This window comes from Elaeis guineensis, chromosome 13 (assembly GCF_000442705.2).
Source record: "Elaeis guineensis isolate ETL-2024a chromosome 13, EG11, whole genome shotgun sequence".
Taxonomy (NCBI): domain Eukaryota; kingdom Viridiplantae; phylum Streptophyta; class Magnoliopsida; order Arecales; family Arecaceae; genus Elaeis; species Elaeis guineensis.
Window position 1 is genome coordinate 28,927,767 of NC_026005.2, and position 22,743 is coordinate 28,950,509.

Sequence of the window (22,743 nt, forward strand, 5' to 3'; positions counted from 1 at the left end):
TTGCTGAACCTGCTCATGCACAAACTCAAGAAATTGAGGTGCGGCTGGGCATTTACTAACAAAATGGTTCAGACTTGCACACAATGCACAAACTTCTTGGATTGGGTTAGGTGGAATCGGGGATTGTCCAGTATTTAGAAGACGGTCTAATTTTTGGGACAGTTCATCTACCTTACTATGGGTATCCATGACATTTCCAATCTGATAAATTTTACTTCTTTTTTGTTAAAGCATGGGTTGTTCTCTAGAAGTGGCAGACATATGATGTAGAGAATTCTCACTAAGTGTTTCAAAGAGCTGCCAGGCTTCATCCTCACTCTTTAGCATGAATGTCCCATCACATGATGCATCAACCATTTATCATGTTTCTCCGATAGACCATCATAAAAACACTGACAAAGTTTCCATTTAGGGACAACATGGTGTGGACATTTATGAATGAGGTCCCTTAACCTTTTCCATGTCTCATGAAAAAGTTTACCCTTCAATTGGGAAAAATTAGTGATAGCTTTTTTAATTTGATTTGTTTTTCCGATTGGAAAGTATTTCTTGAGAAATTCTCTCTGAAGATGATCCCAAGTTGAAATGGTTATAGAGTTTAAGGAGTTTAATCAATGCTTGGCTTTGTCCTTAAGTGAGAAAGGAAACAGTTTCAACCTAAGGGCATCATCGAAGAAGTTTTGAATTTTTACTGTGGAACAAATTTTAAGAAATTCATCTAAGTGTTTGTATGGGTTCTCGTTACTAAGTCCACAGAATGATGGCAATATTTGAATAATGCTAGACTTAATCTCATATTGGGTAGCTTCTACTGGAGGTGCTTGAATGCATGGAGAGTAGGTATACGAGGATGGAGTGAAATATTCTCTCAATGAGCATGGAGGATTAGCCTCACCAGGTGTAGCCATGTTTCTAACTCGGATAGTCCTAAGAGTCTTTTCTAATTCTTCGTCTAATGGTTGCAAGTCAGGTTTTAGTGATCGTCGACCTAACATGCAACTAAAAAGTCTATATAGGACTATCCTAGTCTGTTAAGGATTTTTTTTTTTTAAGAGGAGAGGAGAAGAGAGAAAAGAGTTCAAAAGAAGAGATCCTAAGAAGTTCTAAAACTAATAGAAGAATTAGTTGTGGTTAGATTTTAATTACAATCAAGTTAGCATGCAGTGGACTCTCTATCCTAAAGTTATCCTAGCTCTAGACAGCACCTAGCTGTAGTTAGCCTTCAAGCCCTCCAAGTTGGAGCTTGACCAACCAACTGGCCAGGTAAGTGTAAGGTTGGTGGGAGTCTCCCCGTTGCTTTCCTTAGACACCAATTAAATTGACCAGATCAGTGAACGGAACCAATTAAAAACCACCTTCCTTTGGGCCCAGTCATCCCGCAAACCACTTGCCTAGACACCAGCTAGCTGACCAAGTCTAACCTGGTTCAACTCTCAGGGTCACTTGTCCTAATGAGCTCGAAATCCTTAGGGGTCAACGTCTAATTAATTTTAGATTAAGGTCTAGGTGATGCAAATGCAAGGGAGTGATTTGTGGGCCAAGAAAGGGTGATCAAATCCCTACCTTATCTTAGTTAATGGGTTGCGCCCTTAAAGTTAATTATGGAGATGCAATGCAAAGAAACAAGGTGTCCAATCAAGTTAGAAATTTTTATATTCGAGGTTACGCTATTTTAGTTAAGTGTTATGAAATGTCAATGGCTTTTTCTTTTTATTTTAATTCAACCGTGCCAAGATCTCCGATAATGGCACCAAAATTTGATGCATAGTCATTGATAGCACCAAAAATAACTCTACTCACTACGTAGGTAGGATGAGTCGAGATCGTATCCTCAGAGACCTTGGGCTAAGTTGAGATTGCAAAATAAAAGAAAGAAGGGTTGTTTTGATTTAGAAAATAAATTATCTTAAAATTGATGTAATTAGAAAATAAAGAGCTTGGGAGTTTTGAATTAATTTTGTACTAGCAGAGTTGTATCTCTTTTTTAATTAAATAGATACGATTAATCTTAGAAAAAATACCTATCTTTCTTCGGTACATCCCGTACCCATAGATCACGACGTATCTCCAGAAAGTACTAGGTAAACAACTCTTCTTTCCTCAGCACGCCCCATACCCGTAGATCACGGCGTGTCTCTGGAAAGTAAAAGTTGTTCCTAATATTAATCTAACAGGAAAGCATAAATAAAGCATATGAAAGAGAGCAAATAAAGAACTCATGACGATTTAAATAAAAAGTATAATCTTTATTGCATATAAAGAAATACAAGAAAGTTTAGAACAATAAACCCACTCTATGTCGTTACAAAATTTTTTCTCCACTCCCGAGACTGCTAGCCTAGCTGCTCATGGAGTAGTCCCTTTCTATTCCTCTATGCAAGGCTTTAGAAGAATTTCTGGGCTCTCCCTCCAATGAGAGTACAAAAACCTTTTTATAGGTGTTAGGAGGGAGGAGTTTTACATAGTTTTTCGATGTGGGACTAAAAAAAATACTAAGGACTAAAAGATGGATGGATGAGATGGAAAGATCACAAGCAGATAAAAAAAATACAAATTCTTCCTCTTAAAGTATTTCTAAGTATCATATTTTTTCCTTTTAATCAGCATCTGTTCGTCTGTTCGTGTCTGCCAATAAAAACTCCCCGTGCCCCACCATGCTGCGCGCCCGCGCTTGCTCGCGCCCGTGCTCGCGCTCGCCTGTGCCCACGCACACCCGCGCTGCCCACGCCCACGCCCGCGCTGCTGCGATGCTGCGCCTGCGTTAGCTGTTAGGAAGCGCTCCCTTTTTTTTTTATTACCAAAAAGAAACTTTTGTTTCTTTAAAATGATGCCTATATTTTTTTTGGATTTCTTGCATAGTATCTTAATTTTCTATAATACCGTATGCATCCTTCTTTTATTTTAATTTTATTTTAAGTCCAATTTTTTTCAAATTTGAGTCTTTTTAATCTATGAATCAGACTCTTTGTATCGACGATCACCTTTCCTGTAAAACATAAAAAGAAGCATCAAATTTTTAATAAATAAAATAAATTAACTATAATTTTTTGCTTTAAATGACTTAAATTAAGTATTTATCAGCGGTCATTTTTTGGATGGCACGAATCTTTTTTGGATTTGCCTCGATCCCATGCCCCGACACCATAAAGCTCAAGAATTTTTCTGAGGTTACCCCAAAAGCACACTTGACCGGGTTCAGCTTCATCTTATATTTTCAGAGGGCACTGAAGGTCTCCTCAAGTTCGGCGACATGGTTCTTTGTGGATTTGCTTTTTACAAGCATATTGTCCACGTAGACCTCCATATTGCGACCGATTTGCTCTTTGAAGATCTTGTTCACCAACCATTGGTAGGTCGCCCCTGCATTTTTTAGCCCAAAAGGCATGACCTTGTAACAATAAAGACCATGGTTAGTAATAAAAGTAGTTTTTTCTTCGTCCTCCGGTGCCATCCTGATTTGATTGTAGCCGAAAAATGCATCCATGAAGGTGAGAAGCTCGTGACCCGAGGTTGCATCCACTAATTGATCAATTCTGGGCAGAGGGTAACTATCCTTTGGACAGGCTTTGTTTAGCTTTTTGCAGTCTATACACATCCTTCACTTGCTGTCCGCCTTCTTGACGAGAACCACGTTGCAGACCCAGTTCGGGTAATTGACTTCTCTAATGAATCAGGCCTTCAGGAGTTTATCAACTTCCTCAGCTATTATCACTTGCCTTTCTGGTGCATGACTTCAGATTTTTTCCTTTGTCGGCCGATGTTTGGGATCAACAGCCAGGCGGTGTTCCATGACTCCCGCATCAATCCCTGACATGTCCGTCGGGATCCAAGCAAAAACATCCACATTCTTTTGTAGGAAATTAATGAGCTATGTCTGTAACTCTTCTCCTAGGTTAGAGCCAATCTTCACCACATGCTCTTCATTCCCATCGTTCAAAGGAATTGAGACAAGATTTTCAATTGGCTCACTCCGTTCTTTAGCAAGGTCGTCACGAGTGTCTAATCCATCAATCGGACAGGGGTCGGACTGTCCCTTTCTCTAGAGGGCTATGTTGTAGCAGTGTCTTGCCAGGGCTTGATCTCCTCTGACCTCTCTGACTCCTTGGCTAGTAGAAAATTTTAGCTTCAAGTGGTAGGTCGACACCACAGCTCGGAGGGCGTTGAGGTCAGGTCGGCCGAGTATTGCGTTGTAGGCAGATGGCGCCCTCACTACCAAAAAATCCACCTGCGCTCTTGATTGCTTTGGGTACCAACCTGCAACCACGATTAAAGTTATTACCCCTTCCATTGGCACGGCATTGCCAGTGAACCCTACCAACGGGGAGTTTACCAGTTCCAATCGACCGTCCAGAATGGACATTTTCGAGAATGCATCATAAAACAGAATGTTAGCCGAGCTTCCACTATCAACAAGAATACGGCGTACATCATAGTTAACAATATTTAAAGAGACTACAACCGCATCATTATGTGGGAATTGAATCTCTCGGGCATCTTCTTCAGTAAAGGTTATAGACTCTTCAATCCTCTACCGCTTGGGCGGTACTGTCGATCCACTGGCCACCCCCCGTCGGGGTCCTCCAGAGATGGTGTGGAGGATCCCGGTTGGAGGTCGATTCTCAGGCTGTTCCTCCCTCCTTGGCGGCTCTAACTGTGGCAGGGCCCTCGACCGATCCTTCCTTTCTTCAGGTCGACGTCGGATGAATCTGTCGAGCCGACCTCATCTGATAAGCTCCTCGATCCGTCGGTTCATCTCTTGAAATCTTTGATCTAGGAGGTCCTCTCGACTGCAAGTCTCGAGGGTCTTCTGATGGAACGGAGGTAGGGACCCTCCAGGGGTGGAATCATGATCGGACGGAGGGCTCTCCGCCTTCTGCTCCCCCTTTTCGGAGAAGACGGGGTGACTTTCCCAAGTGGCTCGCCCGATCGTCAGATTTCGAAACTTCGATGATGCTCTTTCTAGCTGCACTGATGCCTACGGCTGCTGCGGTTGCTGCTGCATGGCCTGCACTACTTCGGTGAGGCCCCTGACCTGCTGAACCAGCAAGTCGAACTGCTCCATGCCGATTGTTGTTGCCGGAGAAGGAGGAGCCTGGAAAACTGGAGACGAGGCCAGAGTTTGCAGAGCTCGCTGAGATCTGGCTGCAGAGGCCGTGGATCACCTGGTGGATGCCTTTCAGAGAGGCATCAGGTGGAGATCTGGCAGAGAAGTAGATGTCGGAGAAGGTGACTGGAGACAGTTCCATTGAACACTCCTTTAAAAATAAGGGTACTGCGAAGATACAGCCCCTTCCTCTAGCATCAATTTTGTTGGTGCAAAATTTTGCCGACGCTAGAGAAGCTGGAGTTGAGATGACCGCGACCGTCATCGGGACCTACAAGGAAAGTCTAAACTGGAGTTTGGGGTGCTCTGGCAAGATCCTCTGATGCTCAAGTCAGTACTCTGCTTCAACAGAAATGGAGTGCTCGAATGGAAATTTTAGCAGAGTTTCGAGATAGAGTTAAGAGCTTAGAGAAGAACATATCTAGGGGTCCCTTTTTATATACGGAGAGCGTAACTGATTGACAGCGACATCTATAACCACCTGGTAGTGGGCCGTTCAGGGCCATGTGGAGTTTGTTACGGAGTGTAGTGGCGTCAAGGGCCGCTCAGGGCCACATGAAGTTTGTTACGGAGAGTGGAGTGGTGTCCGTTGTTGTGACTTGTCAGAGAGTGGTGGAGCCATGCTGAATCCATTACAGAGAGTGGAGTAGGGTAGTGACCATTATCGTGACTTGTCAGAGAGTTCGGATCTGTCGGTTGAAGTTCTCTATCTCATCAATCCAAGAGAAGATCAGATGTTTCCGAGGTTGCTGACGGGTCTACTGTTGTCGGGTGCCTAGTGAAAGGTTTAAATACAATGGTGGAAGCACGGATTTCAAAGCAATTATTATGAAATCATAAAAATAAAACCTAACTCCAAGATCACCTTATCAAAAATTAAACCATAAAATATGCATTAATATCAAATAAAAGATATAGAAACATACCTCTTATCGCTAAACCCTGATTTGTGCTTAGTTGCCGGCAGCAATCTGTTTGGGTTTTCACAAGGTGCCCACGTGTTCACCCTCCAACGTTGATCCACATGGAGACTCGATCAACTCTCTAGCACTTATTAGAAAATACTCTGCAATTAAATTCTGATTTATCAGAATTTAAATACAATTTGGGCAGAACCTCCTTTCTTGGCTTTGTTGTCACAATGTTGGACCTTTTCTTCCCTTTCTTTCTTGCTCCTTGTCTCCTTAATTTTTATTCCAATTATCTAAGCCTTTTTGGAAGATTTCTTGTCCTTTATCAGGACCTTATCTAGGCTAAAGAGAAAGAATAAAGAAAATTGGACAAGCAGAGCCTCTTGTAAGAAAGAAAGAAGATTTCTGAATACCCGAGACTCCTCGGCATGCACCCCTATTTATATTGCATGTAAAGGTGCAATCCAAAACATCTCACATCCTCTTACAATTTATCTCACACCTCTTGTCTATTTCTCATGCCCCATAAGTTAAGAAATGCCATGTGCACATCAAAATTGGGTTGAAGAGATGCCTTATTTCTTTATCTTAACTTACGGTGTTCAGATGAGAAGTCACGAAGCTTCTCTTATTGGCGCCATCAACCCATGCCTTTGGATCTGGAAGGAAGCCCATCCAATGGCCAAGATAGATGGTGCCAACTTGAAGAATGGTGCAAGAGATTAAGGGGCGTGGATAATTTAAAACTTATCTCCCCATTTGAAATTTCAAAGGGGCGCTTTCAAGAGGTGGCGCATGGATTTAATCCTTATCCCTTTTCTTAATTCTTCTATGATGAGTTTAATACTCAGAAGGACTCTTAGGTGCCTCCTAAGATATCTGAAATACATTCGTAGAATAAAGGTTATGGAGAAAAATAGGATAGACCTTATCTAAAGGTGGCGCCAACTCCATCCATGCGCCATGTGGCTCATGCGCATGGATTTAAATCCACACGCCAAGAGAGAGACTCTTAGGCATGTGGTTCCCTGGTTTTTGGCACCCAACAGCAAGCCCAATTAAAACACTTCGAACCAACTTCAAGATCAAATCCAATTTGGCTCAAATTAGTTCTAAATTAGCCCAAATTGGAACCCGATTCGAATTCGATTCGAATCTAAATGCTAGGGTTTGCAACATGTGCTAGCATGTTCAAGTTGCAAACATGGTTTAATCAAATTAAACCCATAATCAATTCCTTTTGTGTGTGACCCATTGGGTTCCACATCTAGCCAGCAGTGAGTCCAGGTGCAATTTAAACTAATTTGGTTAGAACACAATCTAGCCGATTTAGGTCAAATCAAGCTGAACCGTTTTGATCAATCAGAACAGCTTTTAATTAATGATCGAATTAAACTCTTTAATTTGATCAAACTCACAAGATATGATTGACGTCTAGCAACGTATCATGTCTACCTGGTAGATATGAAATTTTGATAGAAATACCAAAAATACCCTTCAGTGAAAATTACCGTGCAACTTGATCTTACGATCATCCTGCATCCCGAATATAAGTTTGGGTATGAAAAAATGTCAAACTCAATTTTATATTCATATTTCTTTGGATCAAATAATAATGATTCAATTTATAAAATATTAGAAACTATTTCTAATTTTTTCATAATGCTTTGATCAAAGTCTTCCTGAATCATTATTTGATTGAAGCAAATAGGATGCGATCTCCTCTTACTAGGAGCGATCGTTTCTATATTGACCTATTCACAACCTTCATAAGCAATCCATCATATCCAGAACATCCCGTACATGATTAAATCATGAATGAGTATGATCCAAAATATGGATTCATGCTTATAAGGTTCTATGGCAGTCTCAGGTCAAAAGATTTACATGCACAATTCCCACTACAAGAAAAAATCTGTTAACATGTAGATAAGACTCCATCAGATATTCTTTAATTGGATCAATTCAGTGAATTCATTCTCTAATGAATACTTACATCCTTATATTAGTGTCATACATAAGTAATTGTGATATTAATTACCCTCTCTGCCGAGCATACACAGGATGTACCAGTCTTACCGAAAATATTGATCTCCTACTCAATGTTCCATCGACTAAGAATATTTAAAATTAGAGTTTTAAGGTTTTAGATCTCACTTGGTATGATCGTATCATAACCCTAAAACCATAGCGCTAATTTATGGGGTTCATCAAAATAAGATGCAGCATATGATGAACTAAATGCCTTTATTTATTTAAAATATCAGTACATGAGTTATCGGGAGACAAAAAAATATCCATCTATTTATACATTTTGATTGGCTTATAGGGTATATTTCTTTCAATCTCCTACTTGCACTAAAGCCAATCTCCCTTATATTTCAACCTCATACAATCGAGATGGCGATCGAATTGCTGCTATGGTAAAGCTTTAGTGAATGGATCCGCTATGTTGTTCTTTGTGTCTACTCGTTCAATAATAACATCTTGTCTTTCAATTATTTCACGAACGAGATGGAAGCGTCTCAAAATGTGCTTGGATTTATGGTGAGACCTGGGTTCCTTTGCTTGAGCAACTGCTCCAGTATTATCACAATAAAGTGGTACTGGGTTCTCAATCTCAAGAACAACATCCAATTCAGTGATGAACTTCTTCATCCAGACAGCTTCTTTGGCGGCTTCACTTGCAGCTATGTATTCTGCCTCTGTGGTTGAGTCAGCTACTGTTTGCTGCTTAGAACACTTCCAACTCACTGCTCCACCATTCAAAGTAAAGACATACCCTGAAATGGATTTGCTATCATCTAGGTCTGATTGAAAACTAGAATCAGAGTATCCTTCTAGTTTAAGATCAGATCCACCATATATGAGAAAAATATTCTTAGTCCTTCTTAAGTACTTTAGAATATTTTTCACAGCCTTCCAATGATCCTCTCCTGAATCAGCCTGAAATCTACTGGCTATGCCTAAGACATAAGCTACATCAGGCCTGGTACATAACATAGCATACATTATTGATCCTACAGCCGAAGCATAAGGAATAGAACTCATTCTATTTCTCTCTTCAGTTGTCTTAGGAGACATCTTCTTAGAGAGATGTATGCCTTGACTCATGGATAAATAACCTCTTTTACTTTCATTCATACTGAATCTTTTCAGTATTAAGTCAATGTACTTAGACTGAGATAAGCCTAGCATCCTTTTAGATCTATCTCTATAGATCTTTATACCAAGTATATAGGATGCTTCCTCCAAGTCTTTCATGGAAAACTTATTTGATAGCCATAATTTGACTGTTTGTAACATTGGGATATCATTTCCAATAAGGAATATGTCATCTACATATAGAACCAAGAAAACTAGGGCACTCCCACTAATCTTCTTATACACACAAGGTTCATCCACATTTTTGATGAAGCCAAATTCTTTGATTGTTACATCAAAATGGATGTTCCAACTCCTTGAAGCTTGCTTTAATCCATAAATGAATTTCTTAAGCCTGCATACTAGATTTGGTCTGTCATTTGAGACAAAACCCTCTGGCTGTGACATGTAGACCTCCTCTTCTAGAAAACCATTCAAGAAGGCAGTCTTCACATCCATTTGCCATATTTCATAATCATAGTATGCTGCTATTGCAAGCATTATCCGAATAGATTTGAGCATGGCAACAGGTGAAAAAGTTTCATCATAATCAATATCCTGTTTTTGCCTGAAACCTTTAGCTACCAATCTAGCTTTATAGGTTTCTATTTGACCATCTGCTCCAATCTTTTTCTTATAGACCCATTTGCACCCAATAGGGTTTACCCCTTCTGGTGCATCAACCAAAGTCCATACTTTATTGGTGTACATAGAGTCCATCTCAGATTTCATAGCATCCTGCCATCTGTCTGAGTCCTTACTCATGACAGCTTCTGTATAGGTCAAAGGTTCGTCATTCTCAATGACTTGGGCATCATTATTCTCAATAATGAACCCATACCTTATAGGTACATATTGTACCCTCTCTGACCTACGGATAGGAGTTATGTGTTCTAGTTCTTCTTTATTTATGTGAATATTTGGTTGAGAAATATCTATTTGTTTTTGTTGAACTTCATTAATTTCAATATTTCTCCCACTACCTCTTTCTAGGATAAATTCTTTCTCCATGAAAGTGGCATGCCTACTTACAAATATCTTTTGTTCAATAGGGTGGTAGAATAGATATCCTATACTATCCTTAGGATATCCTACAAATAAATATTTATCTGCTCTAGTATCTAGTTTATGTCCAAAATTTCTTTTGACATATGCTGAACATCCCCATATCTTAAAATATTTAAGATTGGGCTTCTTACCTCTCCATATTTCATATGGAGTGCTAGATACAGATTTAGAAGGTACTCTATTCAAGATAATTATTACGGTCTCTAAAGCATAACCCCAGAAGGAAGTAGGCAATTCAGTGAAGCACATCATGGATCGTACCATATCTAATAAGGTACGGTTCCTCCTTTCGGCTACACCATTTAATTATGGCGTATAAGAAGGTGTCCATTCAGAGATAATTTCCTTTGCTTTAAGATGGTCTAAAAATTCATTGGACAAGTATTCTCTTCCTCGATCAGATCGAAGGATTTTTATACTTTTTCTAGTTTATTTTTCGACCATGCTTTGATACTCTTTGAATTTATCAAAGGCTTCGGATTTATGTTTCATAAGATACACATATCCAAACCTAGATAAATCATCTATAAATATAATAAAATATGAGTATCCACCTCTGGCATGAGTTGTCATAGGGCCACATACATCTGTATATACAAGTCCTAACAACTCGTTTGTCCTATCTCTATATCCACTAAATGAAGTCTTGATCATTTTACCCATGAGACATGATTCACAAGTTCCTAATGATTCACAATCATAAGAATCAAAGAACTTTTCTTTGTACAACTTGTTAATCCTAGTCTCACTAATATGACCAAGTCGACAATGCCAAAGTAAGGTATTATTTACATTATCTCTCTTACGTTTACTATTTTCATCAACATGAAAAATATTATCATTCAAGCATAGAGTCAACAAACCATTGTCAAAAATGCCATGACAAATTATTTCATTAGAAAAATTAATCGAGCAACCATTGCTCGTTACAGATATTTGATATCCTTGTTTTATCAACAAGGGTACATATATAATATTTCTAATGATCTTAGGCATGTAATAACAATTTGTTAGCTCTAAGATCTTCCCAGAAGGAAACTTCAAGATATATGTCCCTATAGCTTCTGCTTGGATAGAATCTCCTCCAGCACCATAGAGCTCGAAGTCTCCCTTCCTCAAACTTCTAATTTTCTGCAGCCCCTGTAATGATTTGTAGATATGAAAACCACAGGCAGTATCTAATACCCATGAGTTTGATATGGAAGAGTTCAATGATAATATTGTATGTATCTCATACATACCTTTTGGTGCATTATTTGCACCAGTCTTCACTGTTGCAAGATAAGCCTTGCAATTCCTTTTCCAATGATCTGCCTTGCCGTAGTGGAAGCAGGTCGACTGTTCGGAGGTCTTCTTTCCCTTCTTTCTCTTATTTATACCACCTTTAGGGTTCAGCCTCCTTTTAGAACCCTTTTTGCCTGCCTTCTTCTTGGAGATCCCATCCACAAGAAGAAGAGGAGCCTTATCCTTCTTGATATGGCTCTCTGCTGTTTTGAGCATATTTAACAGCTCAGGCAAGGAAGAATTAAGTTTGTTCATGTGATAGTTCACGACAAACTGAGAAAATGATTCTGAAAGTGATTGCAGGATTAGATCCTGACTCAACTCCCCATCCATAACAAAACCTAATTGACCTAATCGAGTGATCAGGTCAATAACCATCAAAATATGGTTTTGTACAGATGACCCCTCTGTCATTCTGGCACGGAATAACTGCTTAGATATCTCATATCTTGCAGTCCTACTCTGTTCTCCATAAAGCTCTTTTAAATTGAGCAATATGGAATGAGTGTCCATGCTATCATGCTGCCTCTGTAACTCATTTGTCATAGAGGCAAGTATGATACACTTGACAGTTAAAGAATCATTTTGCCACATCCTATATGTGGTTTTTTCTTCCTTTGTGGCATCCTCCCCAACTGGCTCAATGTCAGGGGTATCGAGAATGTAAGAAAGCTTCTCTTGACTAAATACTATTTTAAGATTTCTCAATCAGTCCACATAGTTTGTACCAGTCAATTTATTTGTATCCAAAATGGAGCGAAGTGAAAGTGAAGAAGCCATTAATCTACATAATAAAGAACATTACATAAGCGAACAACTCAAGATGATATACATAATTAAATTAGGACTTTAATTTTATTGTGTCTCCCACTATTTTTATCAGACATCATAACCCTCTAGTATGATGTTTGAGAAAATCCTGATTGATTTTCTTAGTGGGATTGAGACCCTAATTCCTTATAAAAGATCTTGTGGTTGCACAACAATCCTTTTATAAGTTTAAAGGTAGGAAACTCTTTCCAATTGCATCTCATGCAATTCTCAATAATAAGCCCTGGCTTCTAAAACATTAATAGCCTTGTGTTTACACAACAGACCATAATGTTTTAGTTAAGTAGGACCCTTTATTTTAATACAGTCAAAATAGAATATAAATACTTTTTGTGGTTACACAACAAAGCATTATACTCAAAAAAAATTGCTGTAAGCATCTCGATGCGCCAGAACAATATTATGTTAGTTTCCATAATTGGTCTTGTGGTTACACAACAAACCTAATATGGTTCGTGATATAGTAATGTCCTAGCATGAAGGAAGGCCATAATATAGTGAATATAACACCGAGCATCCCAGTCAAGAATTAAATTAATCTAATCAGCCAGGTAAGTGGAAGAGAGGTGGGGGTCCCCCCGTTGCTTTTCTTAGACACCAATAAATTTTGGCCAGGTCAGACAACGGAACCAATAGAAACCACATTCTCTTTACCAATCATGAACCACTTTCCTAGACACCGATTGATCAATTAGACATCATCGACTGGTTCTGCTATTGGTTAATTACACTACAACTTAATATCATTATACAGAGGGTTTTTCAGGTCTCAATGCATATTTAATTTCTATATCATAATAAATACATGAATAAAAGAAATTAGCATCATAGTGAACACACTTCAATATGATAAAGCAACATTCCATAATTATATACATCATATTTTAATTATAAAATAATGAATATGATCTCATCATATAGCATCATAGTGAACACAATTCAATATGACAAAGCAACATTCCATAATTATATACATCATATTTTAATTATGAAATAATGAATATGATCTCATCATATAGCATCATAGTGAACACAATTCAATATGACAAAGCAACATTCCATAATTATATACTTCATATTTTAATTATGAAATAATGAATATGATCTCATCATATAGCATCATAGTGAACACAATTCAATATTACATAGCAACATTCCAAAATTATATACATCATGATTTAATTATGAAATAATGAATATGATCTCATCATATTAATATCATATTAAAGCATAAATAATGATCATATCATATTTATAATATTGCCTTTAAATCATTAACATATCATCATATGATTTAATTCTAACAAGGTGGCTCTGATACCACTGAAAGGTTTTAATACAATGGTGGAAGCATGGATTTCAAAGCAATTATTATGAAATCATAAAAATAAAACCAAACTTCAAGATCACCTTATCAGAAATTAAACCATATAATATGCATTAATATCAAATAAAAGATATAGAAACATACCTCTTATCGCTAAACCCTGATTTGTGCTTAGTTGCCGGCAGCAATCTGTTTGGGTTTCCACAAGGTGCCCACGTGTTCACCCTCCAACGTTGATCCACATGGAGACTCGATCAACTCTCTAGCACTTATTAGAAAATACTTTGCAATTAAATTTTGATTTATCAAAATTTAAATGCAATTTGGGCAGAACCTCCTTTCTTGGCTTTGTTGTCACACTGTTGGACATTTTCTTCCCTTTCTTTCTTGCTCCTTGTCTCCTTAATTTTTATTCCAATTCTCTAAGCCTTTTTGGAAGATTTCTTATCCTTTATCAGAACCTTATCTAGGCTAGAGAGAAAGAATAAAGAAAATTGGACAAGCAGAGCCTCTTGTAAGAAAGAAAGAAGATTTCTGAATACCCGAGACTCCTCGGCGTGCACCCCTATTTATATTGCACGTAAAGGTGCAATCCAAAATATCTCACACCCTCTTACAATTTATCTCATGCCTCTTGTCTATTTCTCATGCCCCATAAGTTAAGAAATGCTATGTGTACATCAAAATTGGGTTGAAGAGACGCCTTATTTCAGAAAGACTCTTCGATCTTAACTTACGGTGTTCAGATGAGAAGTCACGAAGCTTCTCTTATTGACGCCATCAACCCATGCCTTTGGATCAGGAAGGAAGCCCATCCAATGGCCATGATAGATGGTGCCAACTTGAAGAATGGTGCAAGAGATTAAGGGGCATGGAAAATTTAAAACTTATCTCCCCATTTGAAATTTCAAAGGGGTGCTTTCAAGAGGTGGTGCATGGATTTAATCCTTATCCCTTTTCTTAATTCTTCTACGATGAGTTTAATACTCAGAAGGACTCTTAGGCACCTCCTAAGACATCTGAAATACATTTGTAGAATAAAGGTTACGGAGAAAAATAGGATAGACCTTATCTAAAGGTGGCGCCAACTCCATCCATGCGCCATGTGGCTCATGCGCATGGATTTAAATCCACACGCCAAGAGAGAGACTCTTAGGCATGTGGTTCCCTGGTTTTTGGCACCCAACAGCAAGCCCAATTAAAACACTTCGAACCCACTTCAAGACCAAATCCAATTTAGCTCAAATTGTTCTAAATTAGCCCAAATCAGAACCCGATTCGAATTCGATTCGAATCTAAATGCTAGGGTTTGCAACATGTGCTAGCATGTTCAACTTGCAAACATGGTTTAATCAAATTAAACCCATGATCAATTCCTTTTGTGTGTGACCCATTGGGTTCCACATCTAGCCAGCAGTGAGTCCAGGTGCAATTTAAACTAATTTGGTTAGAACACAATCTAGCCGATTTAGGTCAAATCAAGCTGAACCATTTTGATCAATCAGAACAGCTTTTAATTAATGATCGAATTAAACTCTTTAATTTGATCAAACTCACAAGATATGATTGACGTCTAGCAACGTATCATGTCTACCTGGTAGATATAAAATTTTGATAGAAATACCAAAAATACCCTTCAGTGAAAATTACCGTGCAACTTGATCTTACGATCATCCTGCATCCCGAATATAAGTTTGGGTATGAAAAAATATCAAACTCAATTTTATATTCATATTTCTCTGGATCAAATAATAATGATTCAATTTATAAAATATTAGAAATCATTTTTAATTTTTTCATAATGCTTTGATCAAAGTCTTCCTGAATCATTATTTGATTGAAGCAGATAGGATGCGATCTCCTCTTACTAGGAGCGATCGTTTCCATATTGACCTATTCACAACCTTCATAAGCAATCCATCATATCCAGAACATCCCGTACATGATTAAATCATGAATGAGTATGATCCAAAATATGGATTCATGCTTATAAGGTTCTATGGCAGTCTCAGGTCAAAAGATTTACATGCACAATTCCTACTACAAGAAAAAATTTGTTGACATGTAGATAAGACTCCATCAGATATTCTTTAATTGGATCAATTCAGTGAATTCATTCTCTAATGAACACTTACATCCTTATATTAGTGTCATACACAAGTAATTGTGAGATCAATTATCCTCTCTGTCGAGCATACATAGGATGTACCAGTCTTACCGAAAATATTGATCCCCTACTCAATGTTCCATCGACTATAAATATTTAAAATTAGAGTTTTAAGGTTTTAGGTCTCACTTGGTATGATCGCATCATAACCCTAAAACCATAGCCCTAATTTATGGGGTTCATCAAAATAAGATGCAGCATATGATGAACTGAATGCCTTTATTTATTTAAAATATCAGTACATGAGTTGTCGGGAGATAAAAAAATATCCATCTATTTATACATTTTGATTGGCTTATAGGGCATATTCCTTTCACCTAGAGCGCTGATGCTGCAGGCGGGAACCATCTGCTGTAGAAGCTCAGACGGGAACTTTCTATTGGAAAAGTCCAGTTTCATGGGGAATCCGATAGAGGATCGACCGACAGTGGACTTTGGATGGCATTGGGGAGGTTCGTCTACTGGAGGAGTCTAGAGGATCCTGTAGAAGTCCGATTGGCATTGTTGAAGTCTGACTGACACTATTGAAGGTTGATGGCTGGGGAGGTACGGCAGACACCGAAGGCGGTCGGTCGTTGTAGAAATCCAGCTGCTAGAGCCCGTCTATTGTAGAAGTTCGAAAGGAATTCATTTATAGTAGAAGCTCGGATGAAATTCGCTTACAGCAGAGATCCGAGTAGACAGCTCGTAGTAGAAGTTCAGAGTAGACCGCTTGCAGTAGAAGTTTGAAGTAGATCGCTTGTACTAGAAATTTGGAGCAGAGATCCAGCTGGTGGAGCCCTTTCGTTGTCGAAATTCATCTGGGATCCATCCACTGTAGGAGTTCAGTTGAAATCTGGTTCTCGTAGGAGCTCGGATGGAATCTGAAAGGTGGTCGACCACTGTAGAAACTTGGATGGAGTCTGGTTACTGTAGAAATCCCATTGTCGGAGAAGCTTGGACACTGACGAAGTTTGAAAGAAGTTCGGAGTAGAGTCGTCCGTGGTCGGAAGAAGTCTGAAAGGAATTCGGAGAATAGTCGATCATCATAGAAAATCGGCTGATAGTAAAGTTCAAAGAGCATTTGGAGCAGTCCGGTAGATGAATGGAGAAGCTCATTATCGGAGAAATTCGGATGGTAATATGGAAGCTCAATCGATCGAGGGAGTTCAGAAAGATGTCACACAAGATCGGAAGCCGAAAGAACCCTAGAAGGGTCGGCCCTTTGTGAACTTCGGCTGGGGATATTTTATACCCAACAATTATGATTTCATATCTTAGAGATATGAATAGATGCCATGATTAGTTATTATGATTATTAAGATATAACTATAAAAGTGCATCATTGTGATTGAATTAGGATGTGCTTGAGACCTTTAAAGCCCTCATAAAAATTATATTAAGTCGTAGTGTTATGAATTAGTAGCTGACCTATTTCTTGAATCGATTAATCAATTGGTATCTAAGGAGTGTTTCAAGTATGGTGGTTATTTAATTGGTTTCGTTGTTGACCTGGCCAATTTTATTGGTGTCTAAGAAAAGCAACGGGGGGGCCCCCACCAATCTTAATACTTTTCTGATCAATTAGATTAGTTCAAATCTTGAATGAAGGTAGCTCAGTATTTTGAATACTACATATGCCTTCCTTCATGCCTAGTCAATATCCTATCAAAAAACCATAGTAAATTTGTTGTGATATCCACAAGGCTTGCTATGGAGATTGATGTGGATTTGTCTTGGTGCATATTATATGCCTTATGGCATATTTGGATATGTTGCTTTGTTGTGATATCCATAAAGACATCATTTTTCAGATATGACCGTATGAAAATGAAGGGTCTGACTTAACTAAAAAATACTATAGTTTATTATGATATCCACAAGGCTATGAGTATTTTTAGAGGCAGATTATGTTGAGAGTTGCATGACAAGTAATTGGATAGATTTTTCTACCTTTGAACTTATTGAAGTTTGTTGTGATATCTATAAAGCTTCATTAAAGGATTAGGATCTCAACCCCATTAAGAAATCAGATTAGGATTTTTCATTTACTATAGGAGAGGGCTATGGTATCCGATAAAATAGTGGGAGACATAACTAGTTTAAAAGTTCTCATCTAGTTATGCATATCAAACATAAGTGGTCTGCTTATACTATTGTTCTTTATTTATATAGATTTAAGTCTACATTATGACTTCTTTATTTTCATTACATGATACCATAAATAAAAATATATTGATCGATCCAACTCTATGGATTGGTTGAGGAACTTGCAAATAAGGTTCGTATCGGAGAAGAACTCCGATATTCTGGATATTTCTGATCTTGAGATGGTCAGTAATAATGAGAAGGCAAAAGATGTCCTTAAGGATATCATCTGTTCATTTTGTGGTAAATTTGATCATTGGGAGTATAATTACAAGAATAATCTTGTAAGATTGAAGCAGGGTGCATGTGTAGCACCAAATGTGTATATATGATACAGACTTATATTTTATTGAGTGGTTCAAACTCTGATATCTGGGTATTGATACCACCTATAGCTCATATATTTATAATTCATTACAGCGACTACAAAATATCAAAGATCTGAAAAGACGTGACCTCGAGTTCTATGGCGCAAGTGGAAAGTCCATTAGCATAGAGACTATGGAAACCTGTATGCTTGATTTGCTTTTGGATAAAATTTTAGAATTTAAAGACCGTTATTACATGCCAAAAGTCATTAGAAATATTATTTCTACACCATTGTTGTAAAAACAAGATTATGAAATAAGGCTAATGAAAAATGGATGCTCCATTTTTTTTTCTAATGAATATTATGGCAGTAGTTATATTGATAACAATCTTTTAATTCGTACACTCAATGAAAATATTTTTCATATTGATAGATATATGAAAAGAAAGAGAGAAGATGTGAATGTCACATATCTCTGGCATTATCGTCTTGGTCATATTAGTGAGTCAAGGATTAATAAGTTATACAAAGAAGAATTCTTTGACCCATATAATTATGAATCATTGGGAACTTATAAATCTTGTCTCATGGATAAGATGACCAAGACTCTATTTTCTGGATATGGAGAGAGGGTGAATAAGTTGTTAATCCTAGTACATACAGATATATGTGGACCAATGACAACTCAGGCCAGAGGAGGATACTCCTATTTTATCATTTTTACGAAAGATTTATCAAGGTTCGGATATGTGTATCTTATGAAACATAAATTCGAAGCCTTTGATAAGTTCAAAGAGTATCAATGCATGATCGAGAAACAAACTGAAAAAGGTATCAAGATTTTTTGATTTGATCAAGGAGGAGAATACTTATCCAGTAAATTTTTTGATCATCTTAAAAGTAAAGGTATTCTCTTTGAATGGTTCCCTCCTTATATACCTTAGTTAAATGGTGTAGCAAAAAGGATGAATCACACTTTGATGGACATGGTACAGTCCATAATGTGCTTCACTGATCTTTCAATATCTTTCTAGAGATAATTGTTGAAAAATATGTCTCAAAAATCAATCGTCAACCTGTTGACGGTTGAGCAACTTTGTATTGTAATTGATTTGTTAATAAATAAAATATATTTTTGGCATTTTCATTTTAAGTTTTTATCTTCTAATGAACTTCGTTGTTGTGATGAAGTCCTTAAGATTATTTAAGTTCGATAAAGAGAAGATTTATCAATTAGTCCTTAAAACTTTTCACGATCAAATGATAGGCTATTAATAAGGACGACAGCTTCTATCGAGCATAGATCGATGTAAACTATGGAGAAATTTAGTGCAGGGGTAAAATGATAATTTTAAAACTTTTTCAAAATCACTATTTTATAATAAAAATTATTAATTAATCTAATTAATTAATAAAAATTTATCCTACACTAGGATCTAAATATGATATATAGCATGCATGTATTTAAATTTGAAATTCGAATTTGAACAGTAAACACTTTACTGTAATGTGTTCAGAACACAATATCTTTGTGCGGGTAGTAGATTACCGCAATCTGATCACCGTCAAGAGAGTCTAATCATCATGATGTAGTCACACAGTGTGTCTGACCTCAGTAGATCATCCACACGAAGCCCTCGATCTGATCGACTCCTCACGAGTGCTAGCTCGTTGTAGAGCCCTTTCGATGGCCGATGCTGATCAAACTCCTTCGATCGATGTCTGTTGATTCCTCAGATGCTCTGGATCATCAACAGACATGCTTGAGAGGATGTTGAAGATCTCTCTAAAATTTGGTGGGCTCACGACACTCGTAGCTCACTTTCTCACTTCTCGAACTCCAGGCTAAAACCCTGAAGAACTCACTGAAACCCTGCGCACAATTTTTCTTTCTTTTCTTTCTTTTTCTCTCAGAAGGATATAGACCTTCACCTGGCACACAAAGATTTCTCACGCCTAGATTTTCTCTCCAAATTTTTTTTTTTTACATGCCCCACTCTTCTCCTCCTTTTAAAACAATGTCAAACATCTTATCCACGTGAGAGGATAAAGATGAGTAATTGCATATTTGAATTCAAATCAAATTTTGAATTCAAATGGAAACCAATTTATTTCTATCCACTAAGGGTGTGAGAAGAGGAGAGCGTGGCTTAATTTGTGCATGAGTGATTTCATGGGAAATATTTTCTCGTGTAATAAATGGGACATTAAAAGAGGATAAGGTCAAGGCGCTAAGATTGGTTGCTCATTCAAATTCAAACTTTATTTTGAATTTGAATGGCCAACCAATCATCCTTACCCACTCATTTGGCACATTAAAGTAGGGCGTGAGGAGGGCTTTGCATGAGAAAAAATTCATGAGAACTTCCTTCTCGTGAATTCAAATGGGCGCAGTGGAAGTGAGGTGGCACAGGGAGAATGGGTCAAGGTGGTTTCATTATTTAAACCAACCTAATTAAACCAAATAAGTTAGACCCAATTAGACTAATTTAAATCCAACTAAATTAGACTCAATAAAATCCTAATCAAATTAGAAATTGATTAAGCCCAACCCCTGATCAAATCAGGGACCAAACCATCTCAATGATTAGGTCAACTCTTAACCTAATCGGGTCAAACCCAACTGAATCCAATTCAATTGGACTTGATCCAAAAATAATTACTCAATCAAATTGAGTTAATTAGTGATCAAATCACTAATTAAATCTCTCATAAATATTGAGTCCAAATCCGATGGGTAATCGGACATCAAAATTCATCGATATGTAACCCTGATCGAAGAGTCCCAAACTAGTAGGACTCTTGACCCTGGTACCCAAAATGTGTGGGACTCATGATCAGAGAATCCTGATTCTCGATCATAGAGTCCCAGACATGTAGGACTCACAGTCCATGAGCATTAGGACTCTTCATCAGCCATCAGATCAGATAGGAACCTCTAATGTGTGTGACCTCGCAGGTTCGAATCTAAGCCGGTAGTACAGGAACCAATTTTTGTACTAATCGAAGTGACCATCTAGCAATGGTACCCGATGATCGAATAGGTAGAATAGTCACAATCGCAACACTTAGAACCTACGTGAATATGGTTACTGTATAATTCATCCTTTTGACCTCTGTGTTTAGGATGACTCAGGGTTAAACTATCAACCCTGATTAGATCATCCGAATTGTGCTCAACTCAAAACAGTCCTATGACTCCTCACAAGGACTACCCTGGCCAAGGTTTTGCTAAATTGAAATATGACTGTACACAGCTCCTAAATTGGAGTGGTCAATCCCATCTTGACACACGCACCGACAAGTCAAGTACTTGACTACACCCAGCAGCCTTCCATCACCGAATTAAAAATTTAGGTAGTCCAGTGCCTAAGTGTAGTGAGTTGTTTGCAAGTCACCGTGGCGGTCTCAGGTCGGAGGGATATTTATACCCATATTCCATCGGAGCAAATCTTGACAGCAGAAATAGCTCCAAAGTCGGTCACATTCAGTGCAGATGTACCCTTACATCTCACTTGTATGCCATATCAGTGTCTCCACACTCATTGGTTAAGAGGACAACCAACCTATATGGCACACAATGACCTATGCTTGATAAATGTTGTCATCCTTGGTAACAACATATCATTTGGTCGCGAACAGATTTAAGGACTAAACGACAAATCCTCCTTTGTCGAGTCTAAATAGTCCTAAGGACTTCACCACAGCATAGGAGTTCATTAGAAGATGAAATATTTTGTGATGAAAAATATCAAAATAATTTTTATTAATTCATAATTCATGTACATATACAAAAATGAGCACAACCGTCAATAGGCTGACGATTGGCTTTGGGACACTATTCCCAACAATCTCCCACTTGGCCTAAAGCCAATCGGTGCAGTATCTAATACCCATCTTCGACTTGTAGTCGTCGAACTCCTTCACCGTAATGGCTTTAGTGAATGGGTCGGCTAGGTTCTCCTTTCCGTCGATCTTCTGAAGGTCAACGTCACCTCGATCCATAATTTCTCGGATGAGATGGTAGCGGTGCAGAATATGCTTCATCCGCTGGTGTGCCTTGGGTTCCTTCGCCTGAGCAATGGCTCCAGAGCTATCATAGTAGAGCAGAACTGGACCAACAAGGGAGGGTGCTACTCCGAGCTCGAAGATGAATTTTCTCAGCCACACCGCTTCTTTGGCAGCATCTGATGCAGCGACATACTCCGCCTCGCAAACTGAATCAGCCACTATGTGTTGCTTGAAACTCTTCCAGCAGATAGCCCCACCATTAAGGGTAAAAATAAATCCCGACACACTTTTGCTGTCATCATGATCAGACTGGAAACTAGAGTCTGTAAACCCTATAAGTCTCAAGTCCGATTCACCATAAACAAGCCAGTGGTCCTTAGTATTTCTTAAATACTTCAGGATGGTTTTAACAACCTTCTAGTGATTCTCCCTTGGATCAGATTGGTATCTACTCACTAT

At 38.1% G+C, this 22,743-nt stretch overlaps 1 non-coding gene across 1 annotated transcript; it reads left to right on the forward strand.

Moving 5' to 3' along the window:
* Window positions 1–414: 414 nt before the first annotated feature.
* Window positions 415–521, forward strand: LOC140853520 (small nucleolar RNA R71). Its single transcript, XR_012136590.1, has one exon. It is a non-coding gene; the product is annotated as a small nucleolar RNA R71 (small nucleolar RNA).
* Window positions 522–22,743: the final 22,222 nt, after the last annotated feature.